This window comes from Triticum dicoccoides, chromosome 5A (assembly GCF_002162155.2).
Source record: "Triticum dicoccoides isolate Atlit2015 ecotype Zavitan chromosome 5A, WEW_v2.0, whole genome shotgun sequence".
Classification (NCBI taxonomy): domain Eukaryota; kingdom Viridiplantae; phylum Streptophyta; class Magnoliopsida; order Poales; family Poaceae; genus Triticum; species Triticum dicoccoides.
The window spans coordinates 676,069,648-676,086,192 of record NC_041388.1 but is presented as its reverse complement, the minus strand read 5'-3'; positions in this window follow the sequence as shown (position 1 = coordinate 676,086,192).

Here is a 16,545-nt window from a genome sequence, read left to right as displayed (position 1 = left end):
AGCATCAACTTTAGCTTTGTCAACTTCAATGCCCCTTTCAGAAATTTTATGCCACAATACCTTCATTAACCATAAAGTGGCACTTCTCCCAATTCAAGACAAGATTAGTTTCCTCACATCTCTGCAAAATTCGATCAAGGTTGCTTAAGCAATCATCAAAAGAGGATCCATAAACGGAGAAATCGTCCATGAAAACCTCATAAATCTTTTCACAAAAGTCAGAGAATATAGCCATCATGCATCTTAAGGTAGCAGGTGCATTACATAAACCAAAAGGCATACATCTATAAGCAAAACTACCGAAAGGGCAAGTAAAAGTGGTCTTTGCTTGATCATCAACTGACACAGGTATTTGAGAGAAGCCAGAGTAACCATCTAGAAAGCAAAAATGTGTATGTTTGGATAATCTCTCTAGCATTTGATCAATAAAAGGCAAAGGGTAATGATCTTTTTTTGTAGCTTTATTTAATTTGCGGAAATCAATTACCATCCTATAACATGTAATAATTCTTTGCGGGATCAATTCATCTTTATCATTAGGAACAACAGTAATACCTCCCTTCTTAGGGACACAATGGACATGACTTACCCACTAACTATCAACAACGGGATAAATTATACCTTCCTCAAGGAGCTTTAATATTTCCTTTCTTACCACTTCTTTCATCTTAGGATTTAGCCGTCATTGGTGATCAATAACTGGCTTGGCATCTTTCTCCAAATTTATTTTGTGTTGACATAGAGTGGGACTAGTGCCCTTAAGATCATCAAGAGTATATCCAATAGCTGCACGGTGCTTCTTTAGAGTTTTCAATAATCTTTCTTCTTCATGATCTGAAAGGTTAGCAGTAATAATAATAGGATATATCTTCTTTTCATCAAGATAAGCATATTTAAGAGTATCAGGCAATGGTTTAAGGTCAAACACGAGATCTCCCTTGGGTGTAGGAGGATCCCCTAGGATTTCAACATGCAAGTTGTGTTTCAGAATAGGTCCCTGTTTAAAGAATACTTCATCTATTTCCCTTCTTTCATTCATAAACATATCATTCTCATGGTCTAGCAAATATTGTTCTAAAGGATCAGTAGGAGGTACAACAATAAAAGCAAGACCAATAATTTCATCTTTACTAGGCAATTCCTCATCACGGGGCTGTCTACGAAACTTCGCAAAATTAAACTCATGAGACATATCCCCTAAACCAACAGAAATAATATCCTTATTGCAGTCTATCTTAGCATTAACAATATTCAAGAAGGGTCTACCAAATATAATGGGACAAAAGCTATCTTGTGGGTAACCAAGAACAAGAAAATCAGCAGGATATTTAACCTTCCCACACAAGACTTCAACATCTCTAACAATCCCAATTGGTGAAATAGTATCTCTATTGGCAAGCTTAATGGTAACATTGATATCTTCTATCTCAGCAGGTGCAATATCATGCATAATTTCTTTGTATAAGGAATGAGGTATTGCACTTGCACTAGCACCCATATCACATAAGCCATGATAGCAATGATCCCCTATTTTAACAGAAATAACATGCATGCCTACAACATGTCTATGTTTATTTTTAGTATCAGGTCTAGCAATTCTAGCAGTCTCATCACAGAAGTAAATAACATGCCCATCAATATTATCGGCCAAGAGATCTTTAACCATAGCAATATTAGGTTCAACTTTAACTTGCTTAGGGGGTTTGGGTGTCTTAATATTACTCTTGTTGACTACAGTTGAAACTTTAGCATGATCCTTTATTCTAACAGGGAAAGGTGGTTTCTCAACATAAGTAGTAGGAACAACAGGATCATTATAAGTGATAGTCTTTTCTTCAACTTTAACAGGTGCAACTACTTTTACTTCAATGGGAGGATTATATTTAAACCACTTCTCCTTAGGGAGATCAACATGAGTAGCAAAGGATTCACAGAAATAAACTACTATCTCAGAGTCAAGTCCATATTTAGTGCTAAATTCACGAAATGCATTGGTATCCATAAAAGATTTAACACAATCAAACTTAGGTGTTATACCTGACTCCTTACCTTCGTCGAGGTCCCAATCTTCAGAGTTGCATTTAATTCTTTCCAATAAATCCCATTTTAATTCAATAGTCTTCATCATAAAAGATCCAGTACAAGAAGTATCGAGCATGGAGCGATTACTAAGAGAAAGCCTAGCATAAATTTTTTGAATAATCATTTCTCTTGAGAGCTCATGATTGGGGCATGAATATAACATTGACTCAAGCCTCCCCCAAGATTGAGCGATGCTTTGTCCTTCGCAAGGCCAAAAATTATATATATAATTACGATCACGATGAATAAGATGCATAGGATAAAACTTCTGATGAAATTCCAATTTCAATCATTTGTAGTTCCATGATCCCATATCATCACATAGCCTATACGATGTCAATGCCTCTCCCTTCAAACGTAAAGGGAAGACCTTCTTCTTGATAACATCATCGGGCATACCTGCAAGCTTAAATAATCCACAAACCTCATCCACATAGATTAAGTGCAAAATCAGGATGAAATGTTCCATCTCCTGCAAAAGGATTAGCTAGCAGTTTCTCTATCATACCCGAAGGAATTTCAAAGTAAACATTTTCAGTAGGTTTAGTAGGTTGAGGAGCAACTCTTTGCTCTGCTGGTCGAGGTCAAGATACCCCAAACAAGCCCCTCAAAGGATTATGTTCCATAGTAACAAGTGACAGTAAATTTCAGCACACTATATAAATTTTTCTTTACCAAATTCCACCTACCAAAGGCTCTTCACTCCCCGGTAACGGTGCCAGAAAAGAGTCTTTATGACCGACAAGTATAGGAGATCTATCGTAGTCCTTTCGATAAGTAAGAGTGTCGAACCCAATGAGGAGCAGAAGGAAATGATAAGCAGTTTTCACTAAGGTATTCTCTGCAAGCACTAAAATTATCGGTAACAGATAGTTTTGTGATAAGGTAATTTGTAATGAGTAGCAAGTAATAAAAGTAAATAAGGTGCAGAAGATGGCCCAATCCTTTTTTGTAGCAAAGGACAAGCCTGGACAAACTCTTATATGAAGGAAAGCACTCCTGAGGACACATGGGAATTATCGTCAAGCTAGTTTTCATCACGTTCATATGATTCGCGTTTGGTACTTTGATAATTTGATATGTGGGTGGACCGGTGCTTGGGTGCTGTCCTTACTTGGACAAGCATCCCACTTATGATTAACCCCCATTGCAAGCATCCGCAACTACAACAGAAGTATTAAGGTAAACCTAACCATAGCATGAAACATATGGATCCAAACCAGCCCCTTACGAAGCAACACATAAACTAGGGTTTAAGCTTCTGTCACTCTAGCAACCCATCATCTACTTATTACTTCCCAATGCCTCCCTCTAGGCCCAAACAATGGTGAAGTGTCATGTAGTCGACGTTCACATGACACCACTAGAGGGATGACAACATACATCTCATCAAAATATTGAACGAATACCAAATTCACATGACTACTAATAGCAAGACTTCTCCCATGTCCTCAGGAACAAACGTAACTACTCACAAAGCATATTCATGTTCATAATCAGAGGGGTATTAATATGCATAATGGATCTGAACATATGATCTTCCACCAAGTAAACCAACTAGCATCAACTACAAGGAGTAGTCAACACTACTAGCAACCCACAGGTACCAATCTGAGGTTTGGATAGAAAGATTGGATACAAGAGATGAACTAGGGTTTGAGATGAGATGGTTCTGGTGAAGATGTTGATGGAGATTGACCCCCTCCCGATGAGAGGATCGTTGGTGATGACGATGGTGATGATTTCCCCCTCTCGGAGGGAAGTTTCCTCGACAGAACAGCTCTACCAGAGCCCTAGATTGATTCCGCCAAGGTTCCGCCTCGTGGCGGCGGAGTTTCGTCCCGTGAGCTTGCTTATGATTTTTTATCGGACGAAAGACCTCATATAGCAGAAGATGGGCATCGGAGGGCCACCAGGGGCCCATGAGGCAGGGGGCGCGCCCAGGGGGTAGGGTGCGCCCCCACCCTCGTGGCTGGTGGGTGGCCCCCCTGGTACTTCTTGCGCTCAATATTTTTTATATATTCTGAAAAGTGCTCCTGTGGAGTTTCAGGACTTTTGGAGATGTGTAGAATAGGTCTCTAATATTTGTTCTTATTTCAGCCCAGAATTCCAGCTGCCGGCATTCCCCCTCTTCATGTAAACCTTGTAAAATAAGAGAGAATAGGCATAAGTATTGTGACATAATGTGTAATAACAACCCATAATGCAATAAATATAGATATAAAAGCATGATGCAAAATGGACGTATCAGAGGCCATGAGGGAGGGGGCGCGCCTACCCCCCCTGGGCGCGCCGTCCACCCTTGTGGGCCCCTCGTTGCTCCACTGACCTACTTCTACCTCATATATATATATATATATATATATCCATATATCCCGCAAACATCCAGGAGCACCACGAAACCCTATTTCCACCGCCGCAACCTTCTGTACCCAAGAGATCCCATCTTGGGGCCTTTTCCGAAGCTCTGCCGGAGGGGGCATTGCTCACGGAGGGCCTCTACATCAAGTCCACGGCCTCTCCGATGATGTGTGAGTAGTTTACTTCAGACCTTTGGGTCCATAGCTAGTAGCTAGATGGCTTCTTCTCTTTCTTTGGATCTCAATACAAAGTTCTCCTCGATTCTCTTGGAGATCTATTCGATGTAATCTTCTTTTGTGATGTGTTTGTCGAGATCCGATGAATTGTGGGTTTATGATCAAGTTTATCTATGGACAATATTTGAATCTTCTCTGAATTCTTTTATGTATGATTGGTTTATCTTAGCAAGTCTCTTCGAATTATCAGTTTGGTTTGGCCTACTAGATTGATCTTTCTTACAATGGGAGAAGTGCTTAGCTTTGGGTTCAATCTTGCGGTGCTCGATCCCAGTGACAAAAAGCGAAACAACACGTATTGTATTGTTGCCATCGAGGATAAAAAAATGGGGTTTACATTATATTGCATGAGTTTATCCCTCTACATCATGTCATCTTGCTTAAGGCGTTACTCTGCTCTTATGAACTTAATACTCTAGATGCATGCTGGATAGCGGTTGATGTGTGGGGTAATAGTAGTAGATGCAGTCAGGAGTCGGTCTACTTGTCACGGACGTGATGCCTATATACATGATCATACCTAGATATTATCATAATTATTCACTTTTCTACCAATTGCTCGACATTAATTTGTTCACCCACCGTAATACCTATGCTATCTTGAGAGAAGCCACTAGTGAAACCTATGGCCCCCGGATCTATTCTCCATCATACAAGTTTCCAATCTATTTAATTTTGCAATCTTTACTTTCAATCTATATCATAAAAATGCCAAAAATATTTATCTTATTATTATTATCTCTATCAGATCTCACTCTTGCAAGTGGCCATGAAGGGATTGACAACCCCTTTATCACGTCGGTTGTGAGGTTCTTATTTGTTTGTGTAGGTACGAGGTGACTCGTGCGTGGTCTCCTACTGGATTGATACCTTGGTTCTCAAAAACTGAGGGAAATACATATGCTGCTTTACTGCATCACCCTTTCCTCTTCAAGGGAAAACCAACGCAGTGCTCAAGAGGTAGCAATATGCAGATATGGCCTCGGAACACTGAGACCGAAAGGTCGAGCGTGAATCATATAGTAGATATGATCAACATAGTGATGTTCACCATTGAAAACTAATCCATCTCACGTGATGATTAGACATGGTTTAGTTGATATGGATCACGTGATCACTTAGATGATTAGAGGGATGTCCATCTAAGTGGGAGTTCTTAAGTAATTTGATTAATTGAACTTTAATTTATCATGAACTTACTACCTGATAGTATTTTGCATGTCTATGTTGTTGTAGATAGATGGCCCGTGTTGTTGTTCTGTTGAATTTTAATGCATTCCTAGAGAAAGCTAAGTTGAAAGATGATGGTAGCAACTACACGGACTGGGTCCATAACTTGAGGATTATCCTTATTTCCGCACAGAAGAATTACGTCCTGGAAGCACCGCTAGGTGACGAACCCGCTGCAAGAGCAACACCAGATGTTGTGAACACCTGGCAGAGCAAAGCTGACGACTACTCGATAGTTCAATGTGCCATGCTTTACGGCTTAGAACCGGGACTTCCACGACGTTTTGAACGTCATGGTGTTGGGGAACGTAGCATAAATTCAAAATTTTCCTACGTGTCACCAAGATCTATCTATGGAGTCATCTAGAAACGAGGGAGGAGTGGATCTACATACCCTTGTAGATCGCGCGCGAAAGCGTTCAAGAGAACGGGGTTGATGGAGTCGTACTCGTCGTGATCCAAATCATCGATGATCCTAGCGCCGAACGGACGACACCTCCGCGTTCAACACACATACGGAGCAGCGACATCTCCTCCTTCTTGATCCAGCAAGGGGGAAGGAGAGGTTGATGGAGATCCAGTAGCACGACGGCGTGGTGGAAGTAGCGGGATTCCAACAGCGCTTCGCCAAGCGCTGCGGGAGGAGGGAGATGTGTCATGGGAGGAAGAGGGAGGTGCCAGGGCTTAGGTATGGTTGCCCTCCCTTCCGCCCACTATATATAGGGCCAAGAGAGAGGGGGGGGGGCGCAGCCTTGGCCCTTCCTTCAAGGAAGGGTGCGGCTAGGGAGGAGTCCCTCCTCCTCAAGGCACCTCGGAGGTGCCTTCCCCCTTTAGGACTCTTTCTTTCCCTTATCTCTTGGCGCATGGGCCTCTTGGGGCTGGTTCCCTTGGCCCATACAGGCCAAGGCGCACCCCCTACAGCCCATGTGGCCCCCGGGGCAGGTGGCCCCACCCGGTGGACCCCCGGAACCCTTCCGGTGGTCCCGGTACAATACCGGTGACCCCGAAACTTGTCCCGATAGCCGAAATAGCACTTCCTATATATAATTCTTTACCTCCAGACCATTCCGGAACTCCTCGTGACGTCCGGGATCTCATCCGGGACTCCGAACAACTTTCGGGTTACCGCATACTAATATCTCTATAACCCTAGCGTCACCGAACCTTAAGTGTGTAGACCCTACGGGTTCGGGAGACATGCAGACATGACCGAGATGACTCTCCGGTCAATAACCAACAGTGGGATCTGGATACCCATGTTGGCTCCCACATGTTCCACGATGATCTCATCGGATGAACCACGATGTCAAGGACTTAATCAATCCCGTATACAATTCCCTTTGTCTAGCAGTACGATACTTGCCCGAGATTCGATCGTCGGTATCCCGATACCTTGTTCAATCTCGTTACCGGCAAGTCTCTTTACTCGTTTCGTAACACATCATCCCGTGATCAACTCCTTGATCACATTGTGCACATTATGATGATGTCCTACCGAGTGGGCCCAGAGATACCTCTCCGTCACACGGAGTGACAAATCCCAGTCTCGATTCGTGCCAACCCAACAGACACTTTCGGAGATACCCGTAGTGCACCTTTATAGCCACCCAGTTACGTTGTGATGTTTGGCACACCCAAAGTATTCCTACGGTATCCGGGAGTTGCACAATCTCATGGTCCAAGGAAATGATACTTGACATTAGAAAAGCTTTAGCATACGAACTACATGATCTTGTGCTAGGCTTAGGATTGGGTCTTGTCCATCACATCATTCTCCCAATGATGTGATCCCGTTATCAACGACATCCAATGTCCATGGTCAGGAAACCGTAACCATCTATTGATCAACGAGCTAGTCAACTAGAGGCTTACTAGGGACATGGTGTTGTCTATGTATCCACACATGTATCTGAGTTTCCTATCAATACAATTCTAGCATGGATAATAAACGATTATCATGAACAAGGAACTATAATAATAACTAATTTATTATTGCCTCTAGGGCATATTTCCAACAGTCTCCCACTTGCACTAGAGTCAATAATCCAGTTCACATCGATATGTGATTAACACTCAAGGTCACATCCCCATGTGACTAACACCCAAAGATTTTACTAGAGTCAATAATCTAGTTCACATTACCATGTGATTAACAATCGATGAGTTCTGGGTTTGAACATGTTATGCTTGTGAGAGATGTTATAGTCAACGGGTCTGAATCTTTCAGATCCGTATGTACTTCGCAAATTTCTATGTCATCTTGTAGACGCAGCTACCATGTTCTATTTGGAGCTATTCCAAATAACTGTTCTACTATACGAATCCAGTTTACTACTCAGAATAATCTGGATTAGTGTCAAAGTTTGCATCGGCGTAACCCTTTATGACGAACTCTTTTATCACCTCCATAATCGAGAAAATTCCTTAGTCCACTAGTTACTAAGGATAACTTTGACCGCTGTCCTGTGATCCATTCTTGGATCACTCTTGTACCCCTTGACTGACTCATGGCAAGGCACACTTCACGTGCGGTACACAGCATAGCATACTGTAGAGCCTACGTCTTAAGCATAGGGGACGACCTTCATCCTTTCTCTCTATTCTGCCGTGGTCGAGCTTTAAGTCTTAACTTCATACCTTACAACTCAGGCAAGTACTCCTTCTTTGACTGATCCATCTTGAACACCTTCAAGATCATGTCAAGGTATGTGCTCATTTGAAAGTACCATTAAGCGTTTTGATCTGTCCTTATAGATCTTGATGCTCAATGTTCAAGTAGCTTAATCCAGGCTTTCCATTGAAAAACACTTTCCAAAAAACCCTATATGCTTTCTAGAAATTCTACGTCATTTCTGATCCACAATATGTCAACAACATGTACTCATGAGAAATTCTATAGTTCTCCCACTCACTTCTTTGGAAATACAAGTTTCTCATAAACTTTGTATACACCCAAAATCTTTGATCATCTCATCAAAGCATACATTCCAACTCCGAGATGCTTACTCCAGTCCTCAGAAGGATTGCTGGAGCTTTGCATACTTATTAGCATCTTTCAGGATTGACAAAACCTTCCGGTTGTATCACATACAACCTTTCCTCAAAAATCGTCGAGGAAACAATGGTTTTTGCATCCTATCTGCAAGATTTCACAAATAATGCAGTAACCGCTAATATAATTCCAACAGACTCTTAGCATCGCTACGAGTGAGAAAGTCTCATCGTAGTCAACTCCTTGAACTTGTCGGAAAACATCTTAACGACAAGTCGAGCTTTCTTAATGGTGACATTTACCATCATTGTCCGTCTTCCTTTTAAAATCCATCTGTACTCAACAGACTCACGACCATCGAGCTGTTCTATCAAAGTCTACACTTTGTTTCCATACATGGATCCTCTCTCAGATTTTATGGCCTCGAGCCATTTATCGGAATCCGATCCCACCATCGCTTCTCCATAGCTCGTAGGTTCATTGTTGTCTAGCAACATGACTTCCAAGACAGGATTACGTACCACTCTGAAGTAGTATGCATCCTTGTCATCCCACGAGGTTTGGTAGTGACTTGATCTGAAGTTTCATGATCACTATCATAAGCTTCCACTTCAATTGGTGTAGGTGCCACAGGAACAACTCCTATGCCCTGCCACACACTAGTTGAAGAGACGGTTCAATAACCTCATCAAGTCTCCACCATCCTCCCACTCAATTCTTTCGAGAGAAACTTTTCCTCGAGAAAGGACCCGATTCTAGAAACAATCCCTTATTGCTTTCGGATCTGAGACAGGAGGTATACCCAACTGTTTTGGGTGTCCTATGAAGATACATTTATCCGCTTTGGGTTCGAGCTTATCAGCCTGAAACTTTTTCACATAAGTGTCGCAGCCCCAAACTTTTAAGAAATGACAGCTTAGGTTTCTCTAAACCATAGTTCATACGGTGTCATCTCATCGAAATTACGTGGTGCCCTATTTAAAGTGAATGTGGTTGTCTTTAATGCCTAACCCATAAACTATCGTGGTAATTCGATAATAGACATCATGGTATGCATCATATCCAATAGGGTGCAGTTATGATGTTCGGACACACCATCACACTATGGTGTTCCAGGCTGTATTAGTTGTGAAACAATTTCCACAATGTCTTAATTCTGTGCCAAACTCGTAATTCAGATATTCATCTCTATGATCATATCATAGATCTTTTATCCTCTTGTCACGATGATCTTTCAACTTCACCCTGAAATTACTTGAACCTTTCAATAATTCAGACTCGTGATTCATCAAGTAAATATACTCAACATCTACTCAAATCATCTGTGAAGTAAGAACATAACGATATCCACTACATGCCTCAGCACTCATTGGACTGCACACATCAAAATGTATTACTTCCAACAAGTTGCTTTCTAGTTCCATTTTACTGAAAACGAGGCTTTCAGTCATCTTGCCCATGTTGTATGATTTGCATGTCTCAAGTGATTCAAAATCAAGTGAGTCCAAACGGTCCATTTGCATGGAGTTTCTTCATGCATATACACCAATAGACATGGTTCGCATGCCTCAAACTTTTCAAAAACGAGTGAGCCCAAAGATCCATCAACATGGAGCTTCTTCATGCGTTTTATACCGATATGACTTACGTGGCAGTGCCACAAGTAGGTGGTACTATCATTACTATCTTTTGGCATGAACATGTGTATCACTACGATCGAGATTCAATAAACCATTCATTTTAGGTGTAAGACCATTGAAGGTATTATTCAAATAAACAGAGTAACCATTACTCTCTCCTTAAATGAATAACCGTATTGCGATAGACATAATCCAATCATGTCTATGCTCAACGCAAACACCAATCTTGATGGTAGAAGGAGCGTACGATATTTGATCGATCATGGAAATACTTCCAACACATATCGTCATCTCACCTTTTGGCTAGTCTCCGTTTATTCCGTAGCCTTTTGTTTCGAGTTACTAACACTTAGCAACCGAACCGGTATCTAATACCCTGGTTCTACTAGGAGTACTAGTAAAGTACACATCAACACAATGTATATCCAATATACTTCTATCGACCTTGCCAGCCTTCTCATCTACCAAGTATCTAGGGTAATTCTGCTCCAGTGGCTGTTCCCCTTATTACAGAAGCACTTAGTCTCGGGTTTGGGTTTAACCTTGGGTTTCTTCACTAGAGCAGCAACTGAATTGCCGTTTCATGAAGTATCCCTTCTTGCCCTTGCCCTCCTTGAAACTAGTGGTTTCACAAACCATCAACAATTGATGCTCCTTCTTGATTTCTACTTTTGTGGTGTCAAACATCGCGAATATCTCAAGGATCATCATATATATCCCTGATATATTGTAGTTCATCACAAAGCTCTAGCAGCTTGGTGGTAATGACTTCGGAGAACTATCACCATTTCATTTGGAAGATCAACTCCCACTTGATTCAAGTGATTGTTGTACTCAGACAATCTGAGCACAAGCTCAACAATTGAGCTTTTCTCCCTTAGTTTGCAGGCTAAGAAAATCGTCGGAGGTCTTATACCTCTTGACGTGGGCACGAGCCTGAAATCCCAATTTCAGCCCTCGAAACATCTCATATGTTTCGCGACGTTTCAAAATGTCTTCGGTGCCTCAACTCTAAGCCGTTTAACTGAACTATCACGTAGTTATCAAAAATGTGTATGTCAGATGTTCGCAACATCCACAGACGACGTTCGAGGTTTAGCACACTGAGCGGTGCATTAAGGACATAAGCCTTCTATGAAGCAATGAGGACAATCCTCAGTTTACGGACCTAGTCCGCATAATTGCTACTATCAACTTTCAACTAAATTTTCTCTAGGAACATATCTAAACAGTAGAACTAAAGCGCGAGCTACGACATAATTTGCGAAGACCTTTTGACTATGTTCAAGATAAATAAGTTCATCTTATGAACTCCCACTCAGATAGACATCCCTCTAGTCATCTAAGTGATTACATGATCCGAGTCAACTAGGCCGTGTCCGATCATCACGTGAGACGGACTAGTCATCATCGGTGAACATCTTCATGTCGATCGTATCTACCATACGACTCATGCTCGACCTTTCGGTCTCTTGTGTTCCGAGGCCATGTCTGTACACATGCTAGGCTCGTCAAGTCAACCTAAGTGTTTCGCGTGTGTAAATCTGTCTTACACCCGTTGTATGTGAACGTTAGAATCTATCACACCCGATCATCACGTGGTGCTTCAAAACGATGAACTTTCGCAATGTTGCACAGTTAGGGGAAACACCTTCTTGAAATTTTAGTGAGGGATCATCTTATTTACTACCGTCGTTCTAAGTAAACAAGATGCATAAACATGATAAACATCACATGCAATCAAATAGTGACATGATATGGCCAATATCATATTGCTCCTTTTGATCTCCATCTTCGGGGCTCCATGATCATTATCGTCACCGGCATGACACCATGATCTCCATCATCATGTCTTCTTGAAGTTGTCACGTCATCTATTACTTCTACTACTATGGCTAACGCTTTAGCAATAAAGTAAAGTAATTACATGACGTTTATGTTGACACGCAGGTCATAAATAAATAAAGACAACTCCTATGGCTCCTGCCGGTTGTCATACTCATCGACATGCAAGTCGTGATTCCAATTACAAGAACATGATCAATCTCATACATCACATATATCATTCATCACATCCTTTTGGCCATATCACATCACATAGCATACCCTGCAAAAACAAGTTAGACGTCCTCTAATTGTTGTTTGCATGTTTTACGTGGCTGCTATGGTTTTCTAGCAAGAACGTTTCTTACCTACGCAAAAACCACAACGTGATATGCCAATTGCTATTTACCCGTCATAAGGACCCTTTTCATCGAATCCGATCCAACTAAAGTGGGAGAGACAGACACCCGCTAGCCACCTTATGCAACTAGTGCATGTCAGTCGGTGGAACCAGTCTCACATAAGAGTACGTGTAAGGTCGGTCCGGGCCGCTTCATCCCACGATGCCGCCGAATCAAGATAAGACTAGTAATGGCAAGCATATTGAACAAAATCAACGCCCACAACTACTTTGTGTTCTACTCGTGCATAGAAACTACGCATAGACCTAGCTCATGATGCCACTGTTGGGGAACGTAGCATAAATTCAAAATTTTCCTACGTGTCACCAAGATCTATCTATGGAGTCATCTAGCAACGAGGGAGGAGTGGATCTACATACCCATGTAGATCATGCGCGGAAGCGTTCAAGAGAACGGGGTTGATGGAGTCGTACTCGTCGTGATCCAAATCACCGATGATCCTAGCGCCGAACGGACGGCACCTCCGCGTTCAACACACATACGGAGCAGCGATGTCTCCTCCTTCTTGATCCAGCAAGGGGGAAGGAGAGGTTGATGGAGATCCAGCAGCACGACGGCGTGGTGGAAGTAGCGGGATTCCAACAGGGCTTCGCCAAGCGCTGCGGGAGGAGGGAGATGTGTCATGGGAGGAAGAGGGAGGCGCCAGGGCTTAGGTATGGTGGCCCTCCCTTCCCCCACTATATATAGGGCCAAGAGAGAGGGGGGGGGGGCGCAGCCTTGGCCCTTCCTCCAAGGAAGGGTGCGGCCAGGGAGGAGTCCCTCCTCCCCAAGGCACCTCGGAGGTGCCTTCCCCCTTTAGGACTCTTTCTTTCCCTTATCTCTTGGCGCATGGGCCTCTTGGGGCTGGTGCCCTTGGCCCATACAGGCCAAGGCGCACCCCCTACAGCCCATGTGGCCCCCGGGGCAGGTGGCCCCACCCGGTGGACCCCCGGGGCCCTTCCGGTGGTCCCGGTACAATACCGGTGACCCCGAAACTTGTCCCGATAGCCGAAATAGCACTTCCTATATATAATTCTTTACCTCCGGACCATTCCGGAACTCCTCGTGATGTCCGGGATCTCATCCGGGACTCCGAACAACTTTCGGGTTACCGCATACTAATATCTCTATAACCCTAGCGTCACCGAACCTTAAGTGTGTAGACCCTACGGGTTCGGGAGACATGCAGACATGACCGAGATGACTCTCCGGTCAATAACCAACAGCGGGATCTGGATACCCATGTTGGCTCCCACATGTTCCACGATGATCTCATCGGATGAACCACGATGTCAAGGACTTAATCAATCCCGTATACAATTCCCTTTGTCTAGCGGTACGATACTTGCCCGAGATTCGATCGTCGGTATCCCGATACCTTGTTCAATCTCGTTACCGGCAAGTCTCTTTACTCGTTTCGTAACACATCATCCCGTGATCAACTCCTTGATCACATTGTGCACATTATGATGATGTCCTACCGAGTGGGCCCAGAGATACCTCTCCATCACACGGAGTGACAAATCCCAGTCTCGATTCGTGCCAACCCAACAGACACTTTCGGAGATACCCGTAGTGCACCTTTATAGCCACCCAGTTACATTGTGACGTTTGGCACACCCAAAGTATTCCTACGATATTCGGGAGTTGCAAAATCTCATGGTCCAAGGAAATGATACTTGACATTAGAAAAGCTTTAGCATACGAACTACATGATCTTGTGCTAGGCTTAGGATTGGGTCTTGTCCATCACATCATTCTCCCAATGATGTGATCCCGTTATCAACGACATCCAATGTCCATGGTCAGGAAACCTTAACCATCTATTGATCAACGAGCTAGTCAACTAGAGGCTTACTAGGGACATGGTGTTGTCTATGTATCCACACATGTATCTGAGTTTCCTATCAATACAATTCTAGCATGGATAATAAACGATTATCATGAACAAGGAAATATAATAATAACTAATTTATTATTGCCTCTAGGGCATATTTCCAACACATGGAGCATATGAGATGTTCCAGGAGTTGAAGTTAATATTTCAAGCAAATGCCCGGACTGAGAGATATGAAGTCTCCAATAAGTTCTAAAGCTGCAAAATGGAGGAGAATAGTTCTGTCAGTAAACATATACTTAGAATGTCTGGGTACCACAACCACTTGACTCAGCTGGGAGTAAATCTTCCTGATGATAGTGTCATTGACAGAGTTCTTCAATCACTTCCACCAAGCTACAAGAGCTTCGCGATGAACTATAATATGCAAGGAATGGATAAGACGATTCCCGAGCTCTTCGCAATGCTAAAGGCTGCGGAGGTAGAAATCAAGAAGGAGCATCAAGTGTTAATGGTCAACAAGACCACCAGTTTCAAGAAAAAGGGTAAAGGGAAGAAGGTGAACTTCAAGAAGAACAGCAAGCAAGATGCTGCTCAAGTGAAGAAGCCCAAGTCTGAGACTGAGTGCTTCTACTGCAAAGGGACTGGTCATTGGAAGCGGAACTTCCCCAAGTAATTGGCAGGGAAGAAGGATGGCAAAGTGAAAGGTATATTTGATATACATGTTATTGATGTGTACCTTACTAATGCTTGCAGTAGCACCTGGGTATTTGATACTAGTTTTGTTGCTAATATTTGCAACTCGAAACAGGGGCTACAGATTAAGAGAAGATTGGCTAAGAATGAGGTGACGATGTGTCTTGGTTTTGTCACGGCAGATGTCCTAGAGAAAGGACTTAGTCGTGGAGCCATCGCGATGGGTTAGCTTGAAGGGGTTAAGGCAGACACAAGGACGCAAGAGAGTTTATACTAGTTCGGCCCCTTCGATGAAGGTAAAAGCCTACGTCTAGTTGTGATGGCATTGATGGGGTTTCGATGACTAGGGAGCAAACAAGCTTCGCCTATGTCTCGAGTTGTTGTCTGTTGTCCCTGAACCGCCGCCGGGTCGTCCCCTTATATACACGGGTGACTCTCGTCAGCTTACGGAGTCCCAATACCGGCTCATAGATGTGTCCGGTTTGGTCTCTTCTTACTCCTAACTTACAATACGGGTTAACTACTAACGCCGGTTTATGGCTGCAGGCCTTGAGCCTACCATGGGCCTTGAGCCCTCCTCTGTCTTCTTGGGCTTTAACTTACTTAACTACTGACGAAGTTAACCCGACCCAGATAGGCCGGTTTACGCCCAGTAGTAATATCCCCAACATTAGGCCCCAGATTGATTTGAACGGGTTCATGTCAATCCTTTAATAAAAGCTTCATCTTCAACATCTTCTTATAAATTGGTAAACCGCCATGATGTCATCTTCTCTGATTGCTGTAAACCGGAGTGACATCACCTGTCATAACGAAGCTATCCATTATGCTTCTTTGTTTAATAGATCGGCGGAAATCGAGGCGACAACTCCGTTTTGTGGCCCCTTGATTGTCGCGCCTGACTCATGTTCTTTCGCCTTATAAATAGGACCGAAGGGTCATTTCTTTTCTCCTTCCGTGCCTTCTTCATCTTCCTCGCGTCGCCAGCCTCGGAGCTCCGCCGCCGCCGTCGACCTCTGCCTCATCCTTGGCCGCTGCATCAACCTGAGCGCACCAGAACATCGTGGCAACCTTCCGCATCTTCCTCAGTTCCGGTAAATCTTCTATCTTTTCCCCCGCAGATCTGGCCTAGGGTTTCGCAGTTCTTCAGTGTTCATCGTCTGCCTCTTGCTCATACAATAGATCTTTAGATGAATCCGCAAATCTTTATTCTGTGCAGTGATAGTTGTTTGACCTTCGCCTCTAC